The 25,966-nt window shown below is 37.7% G+C and overlaps 1 protein-coding gene across 1 annotated transcript in view; it reads right to left on the bottom strand.

The window, feature by feature from the left end:
- LOC149774876 (uncharacterized) overlaps positions 1-2,042 on the bottom strand; it is a 138,068-nt gene extending 136,026 nt beyond the window's left edge. The window contains exon 1 of the mRNA XM_089944706.1: positions 1,674-2,042. The gene's annotated coding sequence lies outside the window, so the exon portion shown is untranslated. The remainder of the gene's footprint in view (positions 1-1,673) is intronic.
- Between the last annotated feature and the right edge of the window lie 23,924 nt (positions 2,043-25,966).

Here is a 25,966-nt window from a genome sequence, read left to right as displayed (position 1 = left end):
GCACATCTTGTCGATGTGGTTGTCGTAAATTAGTCAGTTTGGTTTTGTTAATAATCCAGGTTTTGGTTTGGACAATATCAATTTAACATGGCTGGTGAAATGTACAATAAAACTAAGGCGGTATTTACATCATTATATACGTCGCCGACATCAATTAATTTGAGTTATTAGCCTGTACTTAATCGATTGATGCACGACCTAGTTTTATTTCATGTTATTCCAACGTATGATCGTGATATTAATAATTTACAAATCGAGTTAGGAGTGTTGGGAAACGTGTGCTCGTTTGGTTGCGCAGAATTTGTATCTAACTGAACTGTATTAGTAATTCACCTAGCATTGCTATTTTGTGTCTCATTGAACTGTTACACAATTGGCCTAGTATGATATTTGATATGCATCTCATTGGACTGTTTTAGTAATCAAGTTAGTAATGCTATTTGATTTGTATCTCATTGTGCATCTCATTGGACTGTTTTAGTAATCAAGCTAGTAAGCTATTTGATTTGTATCTCATTGTGTATCTCATTGGACTGTCTTAGTAATCAAGCTAGTAATGCTATTTGATTTGTATCTCATTGTGCATCTCATTGGACTGTTTTAGTAATCAAGCTAGTAATGCTATTTGATTTGTATCTCATTGTGCATCTCATTGGACTGTTTTAGTAATTAAGCTATTAATGCTATTGATTTGTATCTCACTGGAAAATAAAATACTGAGGAGCTTTACAAGAAGTTGAAATCAATTTTTTTTATATCGCGAAACTGTTCTATAGGGCTTGATCTACGTTTAAAAAAAGTAAGCCTCACAAACGTTGATTTTAGATCTAGATGTTTACAAAGGTAAAGAATCCAAGTGATTAGCCTCCCTTATCATCACGTTGTTAAAACAATCTAAACATTTTTGTCCAGGAGTTCTGTAATTAGATACCGCCAATAAAGTTAGAAAGTGTTTAGGTTATCCAACAAACATTTCTCTTGTGGACAGGATTTTAAAAAATACTTTTGACAGGAAACAGTACTAATTGTTTAAATATTTGTCATTTTCTAACAGTAGTACTTGAACTTTTCTTTGCTGGGTTAAGATGAAAACTATATTACAAAGTAACATTTCTAAAGTCACTAATATTGGCACTAGACACCACGCACTAGTTGTGACACATTTTTATCATATATATATATATATATATATATATATATATATATATATATATAGAGAGAGAGAGAGAGAGAGAGAGAGAGAGAGAGAGAGAGAAGGGGTTAAAATCACATACAACTGGGGATAAATGACGTTTTGAACCTGAAAACCTGAAATTCACGTGCTACAATACAATCTGGACCAGAAGGTCTAATTGCGTATCAGATTTGCTATTAACGTTTAAGGCTGCTCTGTCAAATCTATTTTTTTTTTACTTGCACAAGTCACTTATACATGTAATGTTTTTAATTAATTATCTATCAATATCTTCTTTTGGAATGCAAGTAATGATTCAATGAGACTGAATTTCCAAAAAATGTTGCATATCGTATCCAGCATTTACAGACCTAAACAGAAAGCCAACAAGATAATTCCAAATAAATTCGTAGAATTCAACAGTACATTCACTGGATACAAACTAATTTCATTTTCATATATTTCAGTGCTAAACCACATTCCTCAAAAGTTAACTTACCTTCACGCGAGATTCTTTCAAAATCTTGAAGTCCCTTTACTTCGTATGGTAAACTAGCAGTCAAGCAGCAATTCCTCAGATATATTTTCGTGCTCCTGTGAGGTAATAATCTAAAACTAGACGCACTCTGGAATACAGCAGATATCTTAAAATAGCCACTATGTCATCTCCAACGATAATATTTGGGGATTACATCACGCTGTAAACTAGTTTCCCCAATCAGAAACACGTCACTGTTTACTTAAGTGTGAGCTCGGTGTTATATGTAGGGAGAAATGATGCACATCACTCGCTCTTGGTCGGGATTTTTTATTAATGGACAGGAATGGTACGTACTAAACCTACAATACAGAACGAATACTTAATATATAAAAGAGTAGGTGTAGCTATAAAAATTACAAATACAAACACAACCCTCACGCCGGCAGTTCATCATTTTAACATAATAAAATACAAATGGCATCCTATCAGAATTGAAGTGTACAAGCAGTATAGACCTAACTCTTTCAAATTATGGCTACTGCCTGCTTTCACTCGCTTGAAAGCCAAGCGATCTTCATATGTAACAGTGGAAGGACCCGAGGTGTTGTCTGTCCAAAGTCGAAGGGAAGAATGCGAGAAGCTTTGGTTAGTTTGGCGGGGAATCGATGTGCCCTTTCCATCGCTCACTCAATCATTCACTCCGAACAAACTTGTACATTGGTCAGTACCCATGTATACGACACCACAAAGGAGAGTAAATGTAAAAATTGGAACAGATTATGCATGAGCTAAATATAGCTCGTTAAAGTGTAATTTGATGAATGTTTGCATTCACCAACAGACAATCGGTACTTAAATGCAGTTCACTGGATCTCAATTGTACAAGAACAATTTGCTGTTACTATACCGAGTATACCATTCTTATATTCTGTAGTGGTACTACCATGACTGATCTAGGTCAGCCTCAGTGGGATTCTAACCCACCCGATTATCTTCGGAAGATCACTGCCATCACATTTATTCACCAATCTATAGTAATATTAATATATTACCTGGGGCACAAAATCCCTTCATATGTATAAATCTCTCCTGACATTTAGCAAATTTGTGCTTGCTGCATAAAACGTACTAGAAAAAAACAATCCGGAGCTATACCTCGAGTCAACTAAAATAACAAAAAACATAAATCACACCTATGAAATGAATACAACTAAAGAGTTTAAGAAGTTTATTATCCCTGCAGAAATACATAAACCACTGAAATTGAAATTACAATTAATTATTTAAGATAATAATATTGAATTGTCCTCCTGAAATACAATTATTGTGTTAATTTGACATTAGATGCGCTATTCTGCATCACTCCTACTGTTTACTGCAAACAAAACACTATACATCGTTATGCACAAGTATAAATACTTAACTTGAATACTTAAGAAAAATTAACCTTCAGAAAATGACTTTCTGCGCCAAACAGCTGAAAGCTACAGATAGGTCTCAGTAACTTACACTCAGTAAATCGTTTGTGAATGCACCCATTGGCCGAGCCGGTCGAGTGGTTTTCAGTTCCTGGTTTTACGTCTTTCCAGTTGCTGTCCTGTGTCTTCGCGTGACACCTGTGGTGCCGGAGGGCCTTGTACTAACTATGAGGCGCCGTAGCGGACAAAAGCTGGTCCAATCAGAATGTTGCCGTTGAAATTTTAATGTCATATGTTCAGAATTCCAATTTCACGTGTTGTATAAAAATGATTGTCCTTAAAGTTTCATTTTCTAGGTCGAGATTTTAGATTGTATCTGTTGAATTAAATAGTAGTGGTTGAAAGTTATATTTTTCTATGTCGAGGTTTCAGATTGTATTGTTTGAATTACACGGCGTTGGTTTAAATTTCAATGTTATACGTCGAGAATTCCTAAGTGGTTCAAAGAGTTTATGTTGAAAGTTCCATTTCGTACGTTCAGTTTTTAGATTGTATCTGTTGAATTAAACTGTGGTGGTTAACTATTTTATTTTGCTTGTCAGAATTTTTATTTTTATATGGTGAAATGATGTGCTGGTGTTAAAAGTAACACACACAATGTCCACTTTAACAATTCAAAATAATATCGAGTATTAAGATTCGTCATTCCTGTATTCAATTAAGAGGCGCCATTACCTTTCATGCATTTATAGTTTGAAAGTTAACATTCACAGGTCGAGAATTACTATGAATTTCGTCGCTAGAGGCTGCTCTTGTGAATGGACTACGTTATTTTTAAACAAGGAGGCTGCTTCTCGTTTCTGTGAAATTCAACAGACGAAATCTAAATACTAGCCATATGAAATGGAACTTTCATCACAAACAATTACATACAACGTGTGAATGAGGGATTCTCGACATATATTGAAATTTCAACCACCGCTGTGTAATTCAAAATATACACTGTAAAACGTCGACATAGGAAATAGAACTTTGCACCACCGTTGTATAATACAACGTATAAAATCTAAAGTCTCCATCTCGAAAATGGAACTTTAAGGACATGTAATTTGATCCAACACGTGATATTGGATTTCTCGACATACGACATCGAAATTTCATCTGCAACTTTCTCACTGGACCAGCTTTTGTCCGCTAAGGCGTCTCATAACTAACCTCACGGACCGATGGTCTGGGTCTCCTAATACGGTCGGGCTTCGAACTGACCTTTCAGTAGACATCTCAGGGGAACTGAACTGTATACTCTCATGTGAGACATGAGAGGGAGTAGAAAATGACTTGTGAGTTCATTTAAACTACTTCCATATTGTCTAGATTCACCATTTTGAAAGTTTACGCTCTCAAGAGGCTGGTAAATATAGGGATCAATAATAGATGGAGATCCACTATGAGAGGCAGTTTGTGTAAAGTGTCTACAAGGTTGAACAGTCTCCTTCTTGGCCCAACCGTCAGAACTCGAAGATTTAGAGCTCCACTCTGAAAGGGTAGCTTTTGGTACACCCGGTTACTTCTGAGCCTGTGTCATAAGGACTGGATCACAAGGAAGACAGTCAAAGAGCAAAAGCATATTACGATGCATGTGCGCACAGATTTTGAACACTAGACCGTTTGACCCTGTACACAGGCAGATCTAAATTGGAGATTGATATCGCCTGATATTCATTCTTGGACCACTGGTCGGCTAATTTCTGTGTCTCATTTAGTCCAACACTGCATACTAGGAGTAGCTCCCCTACTTCAGCTTTGGACTCTCGGAACTTTTTATCGTACTGGGCCTTGTTCTTAGCAGGGCTATTGCTCAACTCCTTCGCCGCGACTGTATTAGCGAATCGTAGTGCGGTCTTTCAGTTTTTTCCGCGTACGTATGAGACTCTGCAGCGGCCTCGCCATAATCCAATGTAGTGCCCAAAAAACGAAAGCCGAAAGCGCCACCTAAACATATGAAAATGGGGCGAGAATCCAGTGGAACCATTCTCAGTAGCATTATATGTTTGGACAGTTGGAATAATGTAAGACTTCTAATCTTGTTTTTGCTCTTCGTCCAATATCTAGCATTTTTAAGTGTGTTCCGTTCAAGCGTTCGCAGGCAACATTTCCCAGTAGGTGAAATATAGAGGAGCAAGACTCCTGTATGTTTGCTAATTTGCAGAGCTCCTTTATAACCCTAACCTCGAAATTACGTCCCTGATCGCTGTGAATCCTTTCCGTAAAATTGTAATATCGAAAAAAGTGTTCATGAAGGGCTTTAACAGAAGTGTGAACTCTCAGGTTGCAGAACGGAACAGCCTTTAGCATATCTGTGAAATGATCAGTTATCAAGAATATATTCGCTCTCTTAGACCGCTCAGAGACAAACGGACGGACGAGCTCCATAGAGCGAGAGGTATGAATTGGGGTTAATTCAGTCATTGACCTAACCGGAGTCTTTTTGCGTATGCACCATTCGCAAGACTCCACCTTGCGATTCATGTCCTTCTCCGGACCAGGCCAATGAAACCTTTGCCTAACTAACCAGACTGTCTTCTTTTTGACTTGATGGCCCAAATATTTATGTAAACATTTCAGGGCTATGCTACAGAATGATTCTGGGAACAGAAGCTGTCTGTTTCACTAGCCATCAGGAGAAGTGCTTCTGTAGAGAACGCCGTTTCAACTACAAGGCGGTTCCATTCACTGAAAAATTTCTGCACAGACGCAATTTTTCCAAGGAGATCCGCTTCCTTGGCCGAAAACCCTTACTCTTGAGGTCAAAATGTTTTGCCAGTGTATTATCGGTCAACTGCTCCCTGTCCCACTTAATGTTATTACAATGTTCATATAAAAACATCTCGCGGGCCGAATGAGTCGCCGAATCATCAGAAACACTCTTAATTAGGGATACATAAACAGTGGCTGCATGGCAAATTGTTTCCACCATCTCTGGGAACATTCTAGGTAAACGTCAGAGACTGCGGCGTCAACGTTATTTTTTGCCAGCTCTATGCCTGATGGAATAAATCATAGTTTGCTAGAGCTGCAATCCATCTATGCCCTGCAGCGTCAAGTTTTGCCTTTGAAAGGATGTTTGTCAACGGATAACTATCCGTGACCACCTCGAAGGAAGAACCGAAGAAATAGTAATATAATTAATCCTTCACAGCCCATTTCAATACCACAAACTCGAGCTTATGAGCTGGATAACTCCGTTCTTAATTGTACAAAAATAATTTTGCTAGTGCTTTACTGAGAATACCTATCTTATCTACTGTAGTGGTACTACCGTGACTGATCTATGTCAGCTCCTGTGCAATTCGAACCCACCCGGTTCTCCTCTTAAGATCACTACCATCACATTTATTCACCATTCCATAGTAATTTTACGAAGAATTTTACTTCGTAAACTCTAAGTTAATCCGTTTCTCAATTCCGAGAGAGAGAGAAGAAAGGAAGGAAGTTCAAGTCATTTGATGTAGTGTCACTCGATGATGAAGACGTGACTACATTCTTGGGGAATTGAAGGTACTCGGGATCGAGCTGCAAAAGACAGAGCCTGCTTGAGTTTCTGGCCAGCAAAACTTTATTGAAATACTCAACATATAAACTTACATTTCAATATCAAACTACAACAAGCTCAATTTACGGATATAAGAAATACATATAAAACTACGATATTCTTTCACTTACCAACATCATACTTGTATAATAACTGCCGTTTTAGAATGTAATACAGATAATTAAATATCGAATAAATTCACGATAGCAAAAGAATCTAAAATTCAATATTTCAGACTAATACCGTAATTGAAATATATTTTACTGAATTAATTCTAAAATGTCAACATATTACACTCTATTATATAAAGAGTATTTTATTTCTAAATTAACTATTACTGAGTATGAAGTTGGTAGCGAACGTTGCTTTTACTATAATCAATAATATAATTAGAAGCAAATACAAGTTCTTCAAACAGTTAAACTTTCTAATACATTAGGTTAAATAATAGCAAAGAAATATTAAAATGATCTAATGTTTAAACATACTGATGTTAGGTTAACATCTTAACACTAAAAATTCTTATGACACTAAAAATTCTTATGACACTAAAAAGTCTTATACTATGAAAAACTGTACATAGACGGTTATCTTACCTGCAAAAGACAGAGCCTGCTCGAGTTTCTGGCCAGCAAAACTGGTGTCGGCCCGTGGCTGGGGATTTTATACCAGCTTTCTTAAAACAACGCCAAATATGGCGCGTTCGTTAGCTCTTGCGTTTGGCCAGAATCTCAAAGCGAGGTTTCGTAGTCTCTTACAGATTATTGTCTAGGTCTATGTACATTATTACGTAAGTACTTCTGCAAGATCAGCACATATGCCCTCCATAAGAATTTTTGGAATCTGTCTAGTTCGCTATTTGTATAACCTGCTGAATATACTGTTTTGTGCTGAGTCTGCGATACAAGTAATATTTTGTATAAGACGGTTCGTACTTGATCATAATAGCGCAATCATTGTTGAATAGTAGGATACGAATAAAAGGATTAAATCTCAATATATTTTAGTAGAAGATTACTTTCAGTATGATTTATCAATTTACTTCTAATACAATTTAATCAAAACTTACTCTTAACACAATTTAGAGGAATTTTCAATCTTGTTACTTGTACTGAAAAATTCTGTCCTAATAGTAATGTTAACATATGACCTGGGTCACACAGGTATTTATGCGATCATCAACAACGTTAATCTAAATCAGAACAAATGAGAGAATGGTCAAGCATCTTCACAAATTTCTCATAATAAAATGTTCTAAGAGTGATGGCTGTTGGAACTTTCCTGGTGTTTTAGAGATGAATCTGGTGCTATGAAGTGCAAGACTTGCTGTGACTGAAATGGTCAAGCAAACTTTGCAAAATCAGGCTAGATGACTTAAAAAAAACCAGCTCTATTTCATTAGGTTGGTTGTTTTGCATCAGATGGTGCTAATGATATGGTTGGGAAGTTGCATACTATGGTAGCACAACGTAAAGGAATAAACCCACATATTATCACTATTCACTGTGCTACTCACTGCCTGGCAATTTCTGATTACTATAGTGCCAAAAAGAGCAAAGCCATATTTGATTTTCAAGCCATTATCAATATGATGTACACTTTTTATGAATATTCTGCTATAAGAAAAATAGAGATGTAAAAACTATCGTGAGAATTCATGTAAAAAAATAACTTTAAGAAACCAAGTAATGCGAGCTGATTATCTTTACAAAAACTTCTTGAATCCATTTGTCAGGGCTAGTCTGTTCTTGTCCTAGTTCTAGAATATGAATGAGAGAAATTAAAACCCTGAGGTCAAATGACTTTTAAAGAGAATGGAAACATATACATTTGCTACATATTGTTGTATTGCTCATTTATATGCCTTTAATAAAACTCTGCAAATTTCTTCAAATGTATGTATTATGTGTAGGTCACAAGGGTACACTGCTTCAAGTAACATGGAACACTATTAGTGCTATGAGGCAGGTCATTGGGCCATTTGTTAAAGAACCTGAGGACCACATGAAGCAATCAGGTGGCAGTTTACGTGGCATTGTATTAAAGGCAACTCGGGCAGTGAAGAAGGGTTTTAAAAATTTGGAAGTTAATTATATCAATGATGTAGTGTAAGTTGTTCAAAACAAACTGACTCGGACATCTGTTGGTCTCTTGGGGTCTCTGAATGACATCTTGAATCTAATTAGGCTCCCCAAAGATGTGGTTTGGATGGACCAATATAGCCATGTTTATCTTCAGCAATTAGTTGAGGTGTATGTCACGCTTATTCAGATTAGGAACAAAGAAAGATATAGCTAGCAACATATTGAAAAGGGAATTTTTTCTGTTCGATTACTTTTTAACTGTCGCAGATAATTACCGCTTGCAGACCATTGCTTTCAATAAGGGAAGAGTTCCCTGATTACAGTACTTTGGCATAAATCATGCTGACCATTCCCATTATATCTGTTCCTGTGAAAAGGGAATCATTCAAGGAAATATATTAAAACAATAAGCTCAGAAATATTCTAGTGAAAGGTTGTCTAGCAAAATAATAAAGGTGGCGAAGAAAATGAAGGAAGAAATCGCCAACAAAGTATTTGAGTATTATCATGAAGCCATGAAAAGAATAATTGAATTACATGTATGAGCATGTTCAGCACGTGCCACATCTGTCTGACACTGCTATGAAAAAGGGATCAAAGGAAAATAAAATATATTGGAAATTTCTTTATTTTCTTTTCATAATATTAGTCATATCAAATTATTATTATATATATATATATATATATATATATATATATATATATATATATATATATATATATATATATATATATATACATATTTCCTGGCATTGAGCACATTTACACCTGTGACATTCTCATCCTCTTTTTTCTAGTACATAAATTTATGAAAACCTCGGAGTATTCCAACTGTGTAAAGCCCTGAATTAATGTCTAAGTCTCATTCAGAAACGAAATGTGAAAACAGAAAAAAATGTTTAACCATTTAGCCCTGACAATGCCAATTGTGCCAATACATAGTTTATAGCCCGACTTGCAAAACTGTGTTTCCTTTAAAATGAAAACAATGCGCAAAGGACAAGAATGTTATCAAAGATTGAGAGGTTCACAGCTCTCATATTAACTAATAGACACATTTTGATATCAGTGATCTTGAGCAAAAAAATGAAAGGACTATTTAAATGATGTACTGTTAATGCACGCACTTAAAAAGGGTATTGAAAATAAATGAATAAATAAATAAACAAATAAATAAATAATAATAATTTACTTTTTACAAAATCAAAATAATACACTGAAGTCAAGCTATTAAAAATAATTTAAATAGTATTTAAGATTGCATATGGAACAATGAAATAGACCTGCTGAACAACGTCCGTTATTTTATTTTTTTGCTATTATTATTGTTGTTGTTATTATTATTATTATTATCTAAATATGCTTGCTTGCATTTCTTTATAGTCAAATGCTGACTACACTCACTTTTATGACACTGTGTTTAAGCTGATGCATATGATTTTAGTCACATGCGGCACTCGAAGGTTCTCATAATGTACTTTGCTGTTTCCGTAAACTCGTTGAGAACTCACGCCGAGACGAACATGGCTAATTACATGTACACGGAACACTCTTTTCAGCATGTATCGGATGGATGGTATTGCGCTGTATGTCAGTACAATCATGTTTAAATAGTTCGTGCACGAAATGAATTCAGTAGGAAACAGATGCATGTAATATTCGCGACGTTGTGCACAGGGGTTCGTTACAAAGCAAATTAGGATTCCATGAATCAAGGGATGGGGGGGGGGGGTCTAACCTGTCACAATATAACACAGGTTAGACCCTCCCCCTCCATCCCTTGATTCATGGACGGATACTACTAATTTTCTTTGTAACGAACCCCTGTGCATTGTGCGAACGAACTATATAGTACACTTTTCTTAATAACGTACTGCCTGCCTACCCACTCGTACGCCTTTACGCTGATGCACACTTTGAAGGAAACTTTACAGAAGTATACTATCAAATAATGACCTACTTGTTAGCTATAGACAAGAGGTAGTGACGATGTACGGTACTTACCAAGTCACTCTTTGAATATTCTGAGCGATATCAAAGGCGGTTGGCTTGCAATGTGGCAAGAACGACAGAGGTTATTCACGCTAGTTTTCCGTGCTATATATATCTAACTTGCAACATGCAATGCTCGGAAAAGTTTAGACTAGTTTGCACTGGTACATTTGCTATAGGAATATTCTATTTCTCCAGAAGGTGATACACGCGTTACGGATCATTTTTTTGCCGGCGAAATGAAACACTTTCATGCGAAATGGAATCAACAAATATTCTTCTCAATGTATACTGTTACAATTAATTAATTAATTACATAGACGTGAATAGTGTATGGTATAATTGTAATCGAGATATAGATATAGAAAATGGTTTGATCATATTGTCTCGTATGGGAATAAGGGTCATGGGGGGATGATATTCATTACACGAAAACTAGTCATTAAAAAATGTAACAATGGTAAAGGATCATCTTAAAATCTGCATTTTTTTACACATTTTTCCAAATATGTAATACTCTTTTACTTCAATCATTATGGAAACATAATTTATTTCAATTCTAATCGGTATAAACCAGTAATCGCTTTCAGTGCTGTTGGGTATTAATTTGTATTGCAAACAGGAAAATTGGCATTCTTAAGCTAGTTAATCAGTAAAATCATGAAAGATAAAAAATATTGAATTGTAAGTTATAATATTTTATTTCAAGTTTTTCCTAATTGTTAAAAATGTAAATCCGTAATGCGAAGTGGAATTTGGGCATATGAAATGGAACACTGGCTGTGAAGTGAATATTATAATAGATAATTAATTTACTGTTACCAATATTTTGAAAAGAAATATTTACAATTATGTAACCTTTCGTTACATAATATGTAGATTGTAAAGTCTTTTATGCGAAATGTCGATGACTCGTACACATATTTTTATCACAATTCCTCTCTTCATTGAATTCTAGAAAAGAAAAACTTTTAAATCAAAGAAATTGTTACCAAACTAATTTAAACATTAAACATGCTAGATCATGAAAAAACTCACTTGTCACGTAATCTTTTGCGCAGAATTGGAACTCGTTCTAGGAAACGAAATCGTGAAATATACTTCTTTTTCTAAGTATTCCTATTATTTAATTCTCTTTTACCTAATCTATAAATGTAAACAATAGTTTAAGTTACTTGTTAATGCAAAAAGCAAACTGTCATCACATTCAATCCTGCTGCATATTAATGTGTAGGAAACTGGAAAATTATTTATTAATTGTTGGCTATAGCACACAAACTGGAGACCTGGCTTGATGATGTTTCTCAATAATGACTTTAAAGTGGCAACGATCCTGGTCAATGGATAGAAATCATGTCAGTTAAATGAGTGTGCAGTCTCCACCAATAACACCTTTGAGGATGTTATACGTTACAGGCGAATTTGATAACCCTTATTCTAGTGAAGGATTTTAAATTCACAGACACTCTTCTGGTCAGTGGTAGGAAACTGGACAGTATGTACTAGGGTTATGTGTCCATTAAAGACAGACTAGCCTACCCAATCTACAAGATATATAAATATGAGAAGAAAGTTACTTTGACACAAACCTTGATGATACTTTCAGGGGTGGGATGTGATCCCCACTCTTTATGGTGCTATGGTTATCGTTGTCTAGAGATGATCGAACACGGTGTTATTGCCGGATCGAGTAAACAATAAAATAAAATATAATATAACAGGATGGAATAACAGATCTGGGCAGGAATTTAAATAGAACAACACGAGCCACCCTATGTAAAATATAATAATTTAATGAATTACATCAACAAAATAAACATGAACATGACATCTGAATGATTTACTTTCTCTTAGAAATAGAGTTACAAGATTTATGCGAAATTTAATTAGCCGTCCTGTTATAAAATAAAAAGAATTTCATCATAGAATCGAGTGAATGATCGAACTTGAACTGCCATCACGTCAGCTTACCCTGGTTGTTTCCGGTCCTTCCAAATCACTGTTGGTGACAGGTCAATGTTGCCGTATTTCTGTTCTCTCTCTCTCTCTCTCTCTCTCTCTCTCTCTCCTGCCTCTTCGGGTCATCAACCTTAACTTGGTTGTAGACTGCGCCATTTTCAACTGTGCATTACAGGTATGGATCTATTTTCTTCCAGTCAAATAAATATAATATGCAACTTAAATATTTGTCCATTTTGTCCCCTTCTGGTATCGAAAACTATTCCCATTCCTTGTACGACAGATATGTGCTATTTCGAGACTCGCTGTTTCTACTCAGGTGAGTCTCTCCAGTTCTGGGTCTCTCAATCAATCCAGATTTCCGTCACTTGAACGATTTAATAAGAAATACTTGTTATTTCTCGGATCTTCTCAGACATCCATTTCGACAAAAAAAAAACTTGGACTTTAGCAAGGGATATTACTTAAAAACTGAATTTCGTTAGGAAACACACTCCTTCGTTTAGCATAGCCGATCAGGATTAACTTTCTATAACCGCCAAAACTTTAACACCCCATCGTAGTCAGAATAATTATCTCTATTCCGCCTTGGAGAATTTTATTTTATGACATCTATTTACTATATTTGGATGGACTGCTTGGGCAAAATACAGTTTTAAATATCACTAATTATCTATTGAAAACTATGCTAGCACATTGTCAAATAATCAGATAAAAAGGTAATTTTCACCATTTTTCTATTGTTTTAAACAATCTTAAGAAATTTATCCCCAGCATTCCTAGGGGAACCAATTTGATGGATGATATCTGGTACATCGCCCTCTTATGGACGGTTCCAGCGTGGCTAGAGTTTTGAACGGGAAATTACTATTACAAAAATTAGAAGGGTTTTCGTATATCTCCTTAGCATCTAACTAATTAATAACATCTAGCGTCACATACGAAAATGGAAACCAAATCTGCAAATCTTAATAACTAATGTGCAATATCCATTTCTTCCTCCTTCTTCTCTCTCTCTCTCTCTCTCTCTCTCTCTCTCTCTCTCTCCTTCAGATAGGTACAGAAAAGAATTACAGTCGGGATACAAGGTACCTGCGTACCGGGAGAAGTATGCTAAGTAGATACCACGGGGCTATGGCACATGGCGCCACGCGAAGTGAACAGGCCTATGGGGGGGGGGGGGGGGGGGTTCTAGAAAGCTCTGGTTGCAACACATGGACAGACAACACAAGGGTATATGGGATACATAAATATAACACTAACTCGTGGTTTCACTAATAAAAACACACACATACACACAAAAATACGGACAGAATTGAGATTTGGCTTATGACTTAGAACACTAGAGAAAAAAGAACATCTGGATTAATTAATGTGGATTTTTTATGTGGAGGCGACACACATGTCTAAAGATAAGGAGTAGCAAGATGATGAATAAAGGTAATGCGACTCCTTATATAGGGCATAGCCGGAGTACCCTCGAATTGTTGAGCAAGAGAATGAGAAACCCACCCACCCCAACAATGTATAATAAGAACAAAACGTAGGCTTTGGTTTCATTTTTGTAGCACGTTGAACTGTTTCTCATTATGAAAAAAACTAGGAAAATTTAACCCCAAAAGGAAACATTTTTCAAAAGAGCAAATGTTTTTTTTTTTTTTTGTTTTCTTTTTTAAATAAATAAATAAATTATGAATAGACAACAGGGGAACAATCTGACGTGTTCCGTCCTCACAAGAATACGTATAGCACACAAACAATATAGCAAATACACATATAGCACACACAGGACTTAGGAGATCTTTGGCAAAGATCACACAAAAAAATCAGCGGAAAGGAATTCCCCTCGGACAAAAGACTCTGGTCGGATGAACAACCCCTTAAATAGTGGAACCAGCATGGGTTCCTCAACACTAGGAAATGCCCCGCTTAGAAAAAATATTTAAATGAACTTTTTCTCAAACTTCTGTTTAATTAAATTACACAACACTACAGACCTTAGAGGGTACACCAAAGCATCAAAACCTTTCATTTTTTTCGGCAATTGGGGAGGAGGGCATCTGTCTGGTGCCCGCCCCCCCCCCCCCCCCCCCCAAGAAAAACAATACATTAAACGACTGCCAACCAATGGCTTGCACTGAGTGCGTTTTATGGCCGAATGAAACATTTTATTGACAGAAAATCCAAATGCACATAGTGGTTAGAGGGTCCGCCTCGAATGCGAGAGGTTGTGGGTTCGATCCCCGGCCGAGTCACACCAAAGACATAAAAATGGTACTTAAGATGCCTCGCTTGGCGCTCAGCATTAGAAGGTTAGTGTTAGGACTGGTAGGCCTGGTGTCACGATAATGTGATTTGGTGGAACATCATGACACATGTCTGCAGCATGAAGCCCCAGTGTTCGACATCACTATAAACTGCCACTCTCCTGTCATCGTAGCGATATGACTGAAACATTGTTCAAGCTACGTTATAAATCCAAATACCCCAACACACACACACGCACACCAAAACACACACACACACACACACACACCGTTGCTTGGTAGGACATTAACGAATAGGCCACTTTCTCTGATCCAACAGCCAGCAGCTCAGATCTGCTGTCAAAAGTCTGCATTTTGTACATGATGGACCAGTTAATACGAGACTGAATCAACACTAAACAACAACCAGCATTGTGCAAGAAGTCTGCATTTTGAACAGGATGGACCAGTTAGTACGTCACTGAATCAACACTAAACAACAACCAGCATTGTACCAGATGTCTGCATTTTGAACATGATGGTCCAGTTAATACGAGACTGAATCAACACTAAACAACAACCAGCATTGTGCAAGAAGTCTGCATTGTGAAGATGATGGACCAGTTAGTACGTGACTAAATCAACACTAAACAACAATCGGCGTTGTGCCAGAAGTATGCATTTTGAACATGATGGACCAGTTAGTATGAGACTGAATCAGCACTAAACAACAACCAGCATTGTGCCAGTAGTCTGCATTTTGAACATGATGGACCAGTTAATACGAGACTAAATCAACACTAGACAACAACCAGCATTGTGCCAGAGGTCTGCATTTTGAACAGGATGGACCAGTTACTACCAGTCCATCAAGGCAGACTTCTGTCACAATGCTGATTGTTGTTTAGTGTTGATTCAGTCTCATACTAACAGGTCCATCATGTTCAAAATGCAGAATATTGGCACAATGCTGGTTGTTGTTTAGTGTTGATTCAGTCTCGTATTAAGTTCTTAACATGATGGACGAGTTAATACGAGACTGAATCAACACCAAACAACAACCAGCATTGTGCCAGTAGTCTGCATTTTGAACATGATGGACCTGTTAATACGAGACTAAATCAACACTAGACAACACCCAGCATTGTGCCAGATGTCTGCCTTTTGAACATGATGGACCAGTTAGTACCAGTCCATCAAGGCAGTTAAGTACTAACTGGTACGAGACTGAATCAACACTAAACAACCAGCATTGTGCCAGATGTCTGCATTTTGAACATGTTGCACCTGTTAATACGAGACTGAATCAACAGTAGACAACAACCAGCATTGTGCCAGATCTCTGCATTTTCAACATGATGGACCTGTTAATACGAGACTGAATCAACACTAGACAACAACCAGCATTGTGCCGGATGTCTGCCTTTTGAACGTGATGGACCTGTTAATACGAGACTGAATCAACATTAGACAACAACCAGCATTGTGCCAGATGTCTGCCTTTTAAACAGGATGGACCAGTTAATACGAGACTGAATCAACACTAAACAAGAACCAGCATTGTGCCAGAAGTCTGCATTTTGAACAGGATGGACCTGTTAATACGAGACTGAATCAACACTAAACAACAACCATCATTGTGCCAGATGTTTGCCTTTTGAACATGATGGACCAGTTAATATGAGACGGAATCAACACTAGACAACAATCAACATTGGGCCAGTAGTCTGCATTTTGAACATGATGGACCAGTTAATACGTGACTGAATCAACACTAAACAACAACCAGCATTATGCAAGAAGTCTGCATTTTGAACAGGATGGACCAGTTAGTACGTCAATGAATCAACACTAAACAACAACAAACATTGTGCCAGATGTCTGCATTTTGAACATGATGGTCCAGTTAATACGAGACTGAATCAACACTAGACAATAACCAGCATTGTTCCAGTAGTCTGCATTTTGAACAGGATGGACCCGTTAGAACTTGACTGAATCAACACTAAACAAAAATCAGCATTGTGCCAGAAGTCTGCCTTTTGAACATGATGGACCAGTTAAAAGAGACTGATTCAACACTAAACAACAACCAGCATTGTGCCAGAAGTCTGCCTTTTGAACATGATGGACCAGTTAATACGAGACTGAATCAACACTAAACAAGAACCAGCATTGTGCCAGAAGTCTGCATTGTGAACATGACCGACCAGTTAGTACGTGACTGAATCAACACTAAACAACAATCAGCATTGTGCCAGTAGCCTGCATTTTGAACAGGATGGACCAGTTAGTAAGAGACTGAATGAACACTAAACAACAGCCAGCACTGTGACAGTAGTCTGCCTTTTGAACATGATGGACCAGTTAGTACGAGACTGAATCAACACTAGACAACAACCAGCATTGTGCCAGAGGTCTGCATTTTCAACATGTTGCACCTGTTAATACGAGACTCAATCAACACTAGACAACAACCAGCATTGTGCCGGATGTCTGCATTTTGAACATGATGGACCTGTTAATACGAGACTGAATCAACACTAGACAACAACCAGCATTGTGCCAGATGTCTGCATTTTCAACATGATATACACGTTAATACGAGACTGAATCAACACTAGACAACAACCAGCATTGTACCAGATGTCTGCCTTTTGAACATGATGGACGAGTTAATACGAGACTGAATCAACACTAAACAACAACCAGCATTGTGCCAGAAGTCTGCCTTTTGAACATGATGGACCAGTTAATACGAGACTGAATCAACACTAAACAAGAACCAGCATTGTGCCAGAAGTCTGCATTGTGAACATGACCGACCAGTTAGTACGTGACTGAATCAACACTAAACAACAATCAGCATTGTGCCAGTAGCCTGCATTTTGAACAGGATGGACCAGTTAGTAAGAGACTGAATGAACACTAAACAACAGCCAGCACTGTGACAGTAGTCTGCCTTTTGAACATGATGGACCAGTTAGTACGAGACTGAATCAACACTAGACAACAACCAGCATTGTGCCAGAGGTCTGCATTTTCAACATGTTGCACCTGTTAATACGAGACTCAATCAACACTAGACAACAACCAGCATTGTGCCGGATGTCTGCATTTTGAACATGATGGACCTGTTAATACGAGACTGAATCAACACTAGACAACAACCAGCATTGTGCCAGATGTCTGCATTTTCAACATGATATACACGTTAATACGAGACTGAATCAACACTAGACAACAACCAGCATTGTACCAGATGTCTGCATTTAGAACAGGATGGACCAGTTAGTACGTGACTGAATCAACACTAAACAACAACCAACACTGGGCCCGAAGTATGCATTTTGAACATAATGGACCAGTTCATACGTGACTGAATCAACACTGAACAACAACCACCATTGTGCCAGAAGTCTGCATTTTGAACAGGATGGACAAGTTAATACGAGACTGAATCAATACTAAACAACAATCAGCATTGTGCCAGTAGTCTGCATTTTAAAAAGGATGGACCTGTTAATACGAGACTGAATCAACACTAAACAACAATCAGCATTGAGCCAGTAGTCTGCATATAGAACAGGATGGACCAGTTAGTACGTGACTAAATCAACACTAAACAACAACCAAGATTGGGCCAGAAGTATGCATCTGGAACATGATGGACCAGTTAATACGAGACTGATTCAATACTAAACAACAACCAGCATTGTGCCAGACGTCTGCATTTTGAAAATGATGGAAAAGTTAATACGAGACTGAACCAACACTAAACAACAATCAGCATTGTGCCAGAAGTCTGCATTGTGAACATGATGGACCAGTAAATACGAGACTTAATCAACATTAAACAACAATCAACATTGTGCCAGTGGTCTGCATTTTGAACAGGATGGACCAGTTAGTACGTGACTAAATCAGCACTAAACAACAACCAACTTTGGGCCAGAAGTCTGCATTGTGAACATAATGGACCAGTAAATACGAGACTGAATCAACACTAAACAACAATCAGAATTGTGCCAGTAGTCTGCATTTAGAACAGGATGGACCTGTTAATACGAGACTGAATCAACACTAGACAACAATAAGCATTGTGCCAGACGTTTGCCTTTTGAACATGATGGACCAGTTAAAAGAGACTGATTCAACACTAAACAACAACCAGCATTGTGCCAGAAGTCTGCCTTTTAAATATGATGGACCAGTTAATACGAGACTGAATCAACACTAAACAAGAACCAGCATTGTGCCAGAAGTCTGCATTGTGAACATGATCGACCAGTTAGTACGTGACTGAATCAACACTAAACAACAATCAGCATTGTGCCAGTAGTCTGCATTTTGAACAGGATGGACCAGTAAGTAAGAGAATGAATGAACACTAAACAACAGCCAGCACTGTTACAGTAGTCTGCCTTTTGAACAAGATGGACCAGTTAGTACGAGACTGAATCAACACTAGACAACAACCAGCATTGTGCCAGAGGTCTGCATTTTGAACAGGATGGATCAGTTAGTACGTGACTGAATCAACACCAAACAACAACCAGCATTGTGCCAGAAGTCTGCATTTTGAACATAAAGGACGAATTCAAACGAGATTGAATCAACACTAAACAACAACCAGCATTGTGCCAGAAGTCTGCCTTTTGAACATGATGGACCAGTTATTACGAGACTGAATCAACACTAGACAACAACCAGCATTGTGCAGAAGTCTGCATTTTGAACAGGATGGACCAGTTAGTAAGAGACTGAATGAACACTAAACAACAGCCAGCAGTGTTACAGTAGCCTGCCTTTTGAACATGATGGACCAGTTAGTACGAGACTGAATCAACACTAGACAACAACCAGCATTGTGCCAGAGGTCTGCATTTTGAACAGGATGGATCAGTTAATACGAGACTGAATCAATACTAAACAACAATCAGCATTGTACCAGTAATCTGCATTTTCAACAAGATGGACCTGTTAATACGAGACTGAATCAACACTAAACAACAATCAGCATTGTGCCAGTAGGCTGCATTTAGAACAGGATGGACCAGTTAGTACGTGACTGAATCAACACTAAACAACAATCAGCACTGTGCCAGTAGGCTGCATTTAGAACAGGATGGACCAGTTAGTACGTGACTGAATCACCACTAAACAACAACCATCACTGGGCCAGAAGTCTGCATTTTGAACATGATGGACCAGTTCATACGTGACTGAACCAACACTGAACAACAACCACCATTGTGCCAGAAGTCTGCATTTTGAACAGGATTGACCAGTCAATGCGCGACTGAATCAACACTAGACAAAAACCAGCATTGTGCCAGAAGTATGCATTTTGAACAGGATGGACCAGTTAATACGAGACTGAATCAATACTAAACAACAATCAGCATTGTGCCAGTAGTCTGCATTTTCAACAGGATGGACCTGTTAATACGAGACTGAAACAACACTAAACAACAATCAGCATTGTGGCGGTAGTCTGCATTTAGAACAGGATGGACCAGTTAGTACGTGACTAAATCAACACTAAACAACAACCAACATTGGGCCAGAAGTATGCATTTTGAACATGACTGACCAGTTAATACGTGACTGAATCAACACTGAACAACAACCACCATTGTGTCAGAAGTCTGCATTTTGAACAGGATGGACCAGTTAGTATGTCACTGAATCAACACTACACAACAACCAGCATTGTACCAGATGTCTGCAATTTGAACATGATGGACCAGTTAAAACGAGACTGAATCAACACTAGACAACAACCAACATTGCGCCAGTAATCTGCATTTAGAACAGGATGGACCAGTTAGTACGAGACTAAATCAACACTAAAAACAACCAACACTGGGCCAGAAGTATGCATTTTGAACATGATGGACCAGTTAATACGTGACTGAATCAACACTAAACAAGAAAAAACTTTGTGCCAGATGTCTGCATTTTGAACAGGATTGACCAGTTAGTACGTCACTGAATCAACACTAGACAACAACCAGCATTGTGCCATAAGCCTGCATTTTGAACATGATGGACCAATTTTACGAGACTGAATCAACACTAAACAGAACGAGCATTGCGCCAGAAGTCTGCATTTTGAACATGAAGGACCAATTAATACCAGACTGAATCAACACTAAACAACAACCAGCATTGTCCCAGAAGTCTGGCTTTTGAACATGATGGACCAGTTAAAAGAGACTGTTTCAACACTAAACAACAACCAGCATTGTGCCATTAATCTGCATTGTGACCAGTTAGTACGTGACTGAATCAACACTAAACAACAATCAGCATTGTGCCAGAAGTCTGCATTTTGAACAGGTTGGACCAGTTAGTAGGTGACTGAATCAACACTAAACAACAACCAGCATTGTGCGAGTAGTCTGCATTTTGAAAACTATTGACCAGTTTGTAGGTGACTGAATCAACACTAAACAACAACCAGCATTGTGCTAGTAGCGTGCATTTTAACATTATGGACCGGTTAGTAAGTGACGGAATTAACACTAACCTTTAGTCGTGACTGTAGTGTACATTTTGAACACCATGGACCAGTTAGTAAGTGACTAAGCTATAAAGAGAATTGTGGTTTCTGCCCATTATATCTTTAATAAATCTTAATTAAAATCCATGTACAAAACAATCTAAAGGCTCAAACTGTACACTACTTTAAAATTACTAAACCAAACACAGTATGAAGACTTGCACTGTCTATGAAAACACCCCAAAATATCGTCTCCATAATTGTACAGAGTTACTAACTAGGGCCGTTCAGTACAATATATGTCAGTGTACCTACACCACAAACACAATCTGTGACACGTGTAATATTTCAAATATAAATCCATTATGTATGTGTGTGTGGGTGTGAGTGTATGTGTATATATTCAGAATAATGAAGTTTAGGATTTTCTGGAAACGAAAAGCATTGGATAATGTTCAACCAGATAATAAAAGAAAAACGTGCAATTGGGAGTGTTAACGAGCACTAAAAACTGTTGTGTGAAGATATTTCATTTAAGATGATAGCAGAAAATGGGCTTGACATTCTACCAAAGGTCATTGAGGGCTACAGAAACACTCATCATAGACCAATAGACATGGTTAAACTCGAAGCTTGCTAGGGCGATCAATCAGCCCCACACCTGTTACGATACTGACAGATTTGAAGGTTTGATTTTTCAGACTAGGTTGAAGCAGGCAAGGAAAAAAACAAAGAAAACGTTTGGACAAACCTATTTGGTTATTTGATAGATGATACATTTAAACTTTGAGAAACAGTTTAAATCGTGAATTTTGGAATTCAAAATAAGTTTTGAAAAGGACTTCCTTCCTAAATTTACTGAGGAAATATTTAATATCAGTAAATCATGTAGTTCGCAAACTGAAATACTTGGAGAAAAGGGACATGAAAACATATTTTACGAATAAAACTTGTCAATGTATTACAAAGAAAACTAGATATTTAAGTGCTGACGAGATTTTAAGTCAATGCGTACGAATGGTAAACTTGCAATGAAGGGAAATTGATGAATCGTTCAGCAGTTTGGAACTAGACGAAAACATTACATACTAAAAAAGAATCAAGGAAGCATAATAATACAAAAAGCTCATTAAAGTGTGCACTAAGTTTCTGTGTTCTTAAAATCAGTTAATCTGTTTGCAACGTCTCACACATAAGATATTACTTTAAAGCCACACTCAATGCCACAGCATCGACTGGTGCATTTAGTTTGGTGAAGAGCGCATAGACGTCTATGCCCGAGTTTTCAACGTATGACGCGATAACAGCCAAGTAATTTGTGTCTGTGTTAATGGCTCAGCTGATTAAAGTCTCGATATGGTTTTGTTTGTGTACCAAGGAAGATCTCCATGTGGGGCACTGACGTTTGAAACAGCAAAGCCCCAAATGATATCTGCAGGCAGGCTGTGTTAAATGGGTTGTGTCTCCAATTATGCGAACAAGTGTATCTGTCGATAATTTTGTCTAATGTAGTATGCTGCTGGCTATTTGAAGCCCCTTCAACGATTTCGTCTTAAGAATATAACTGTCGGTGTAAAATAGCAGGTGAATTCCCTTCAACGCGCTCAATAAATATCCGGTATGTTTCACGGGCCCTAGTAAACAGAGGGTTGGTCTCAAATGGCTGGAATAACTTCGTATGTATCAAATGTCCGACACCTGCGCGGTTACAAGGCCCTGAAACAGCTTTTTCACGAATACATCTATTTGAACGTTTGTTATGAGGTTAGTGTCACTGAGTCGGCCGTACAGGCTGGATCTCGATATTCAAACTGGGAAAGGTAAAGATGTCAGTATAAAACGCTTTGATCCTTCATCTAAGTGAGCAATTCATTTCTTTTTGCAGAAATAATCGCATTAGATGCGGGATATTTGCTTTTGTCGAACCCAGAACGTGCTGAAGCATGAAAGATGGTTTCGGCAAGGCCGGTGTAAAGCGGTGGGACAATGCCGACGTTGTTTTAAACCACGACGCTAGTCAGGTCGAGCGGGCCTTTCGCTTGAGTATGGGTGTTGTCATCCAGACTTGAACGTCTGAATGTGTCCTCTGGAATTGTTTTTTTTTTTTTTTTGCTGAAGTGCATGACCACACTGCCAAAAGAAGTCGCTACCTACAAATTAGCGATGGAGGAAAGATAATGCCGCCTCAAGCTAAGTTGGCGACATTGTATTGTGCTCAAGTGACTATAGCACCGCGACTGAGAGGTACCGCAAGTCGGCCTAAGAGTCTTTTCTTGAACCGGCGGCCTGATGAAGGTCAACGACGATGACCGCTGATAGCGTCCACTCGGTCTGTGAAGATACAAAATTAATTCAGGAATCGGCTAGGCAAGGCCTTACGAGTCAAAGTGGGGAAGATGGGACGGCGTCCCCATGAGACGATGCCCAGTGAGTCCCGTGGTTTCTTAAGTGTCGAGATTCATGATACCGACTTCGTTTCCGTTCCTCCTCGGTAGGCGCGCCAGCTAGTCGGACATGTAGATACCGTAGAAGGGATTAAGAGCTGGGCTATAGTTGAAAGTTGAAGGTGAAAGTTGCATTCTGCCTTACAGGCGGCTTCGATGAGTTAGGCATGGTTGTTCGCACCTTTGGAATCTGGGCGTCGCGCTTATCCAACTACAACACGACGGCGGAGCTTATCTCGCCCTTTAAGCATCACTTTCTTCATAGACGATAATATTTTCTCACCCATGCGACAGAGAAATCTACTTATTTTGCTAACCTTACTTTTCCTATCTCAGTCTAGTCACATCAGACCAGTCGTTGCAGTCAAGGTGTCCACGCGCTCAGAACCTACTTAAAAAAACGAAAACCTTGTTTTCTGCTGTGCCTGACCAAAAGTCTGACGTTTTATCAATAAAGTACGACGAAATCTCCGACAACATGAAATCACCTTATCAGTACTATTTGATTTCATGTTGTCAGAGATTTCATCGTACTTTATTGATAAAACGTCAGGCACCTGTGGCGTAGCTGTTTTAAAAGCAGACAACAATAACAACAACAAATATAAAACAAAAAATATAGTAACTTTAGGTCAATCCGTCTTTGAGAATACACCATACAAAACATTTCTCCAGAGACACATACACGCACACGATGTCGAGCTATTTGGTATTTTGTTAGTTTCACACAGCATGGTCAAGTTTATCCTTAATGCAGGCGTAACTCAGTACATTTTCAAGTCAGCGTCATTAAATGTAGCTAAAGCTACCTAACTAGTTTTAAATACTTCATGTGACACAACTTATATACTGATAGCTTCATTTAATGACTGTGACCTGGAAATTGACTGAGCTACAGATAGGATAAACTTCTCAATGCTGTGTGGAATGAACTATGACTGAAAACACTGATCCATGCACATAGACTAAGCCTATACACTGCATAGCCTCGTGGAGAGACAAATAATATAACCCTCTGACTGGAATTTCCTTGTCTTGGTCCAACATTACAACAAAGATTATATTAATCAAGGGACACTCAGGCTATACAAATTACTGGCCACAAAACTTCCAACCCTCTCAACATCTACAGAAAACTTAGTAACAGCCTTACTTGTGTTATGTCAAACAAGCTTTATTCTAATTTTGTTAAGCATCTCCATGGTGCCCCAGTTGAATCCAATATATATATATATATATATATATAATCTTTAATGACAAAAAATGCACTTACCAGCCAGAAGGAATCATTGATCCGTCTACACATTAAACCATACGCAAATTTCACTGTAGCACTTGCCATATTTCCAAGAAAGAAAAATACATTTTCAAAGAATCCGTGATAGGTCAGCACATGTTTATCTGCTAGGGTCTGTATTTGGAGGGTCTTTCATACATAAGGATTATTTTACAATCAATATTAATTACAGCACAAGTATGTCACAAACAGTTACACCTCATCCAAAGAAAAGGAGAAATACATACAATAGTGACACGGATCACCAATTACCCATGAAAAATCTAATACAACATGTTACTCTTAGTTACAGTTTACACTGAGTACACCTACAGTAGAGATGTGTACCCAGTATCGTTTCATTATATACAATATAACTTTTTCAAAATTGGAACTGATGAAAATGAAACATTTTCTTGCAATAAATATTAATTCTTTATTGTTAATCTCAAATAACATCCATATATTAAATGTGCTAATACCTCTTTACTATGAGACGTTTTATGTTGTTATTTTTCTTTGCTCACAAGTATAAACTGTTTCCATCTGATGCAACGGTCACACCACAGCCCTCAATAAGATATTTGTATTAATGAGCCACATGTAAACATTTGGACGTGAACTATATCACACTAGTGAAGAGTTTTTTTTACTTTGAAGGAAAATATTGGGTGAGTAAAGTAGTCTACGTTGGGGTTTGGACCGAGACAAGGAAATCCCAGTCGCGAGGTTACAATATATGTCGTCTAATTCGGCAAGCATCGTGGGGAAACAAATAATATAACATCTTGA

Source organism: Sinohyriopsis cumingii, unplaced genomic scaffold (assembly GCF_028554795.1).
Source record: "Sinohyriopsis cumingii isolate HCF-2022 unplaced genomic scaffold, ASM2855479v2 utg000127l, whole genome shotgun sequence".
NCBI lineage: Eukaryota > Metazoa > Mollusca > Bivalvia > Unionida > Unionidae > Sinohyriopsis > Sinohyriopsis cumingii.
This window is presented reverse-complemented; position numbering and strand designations above follow the sequence as displayed.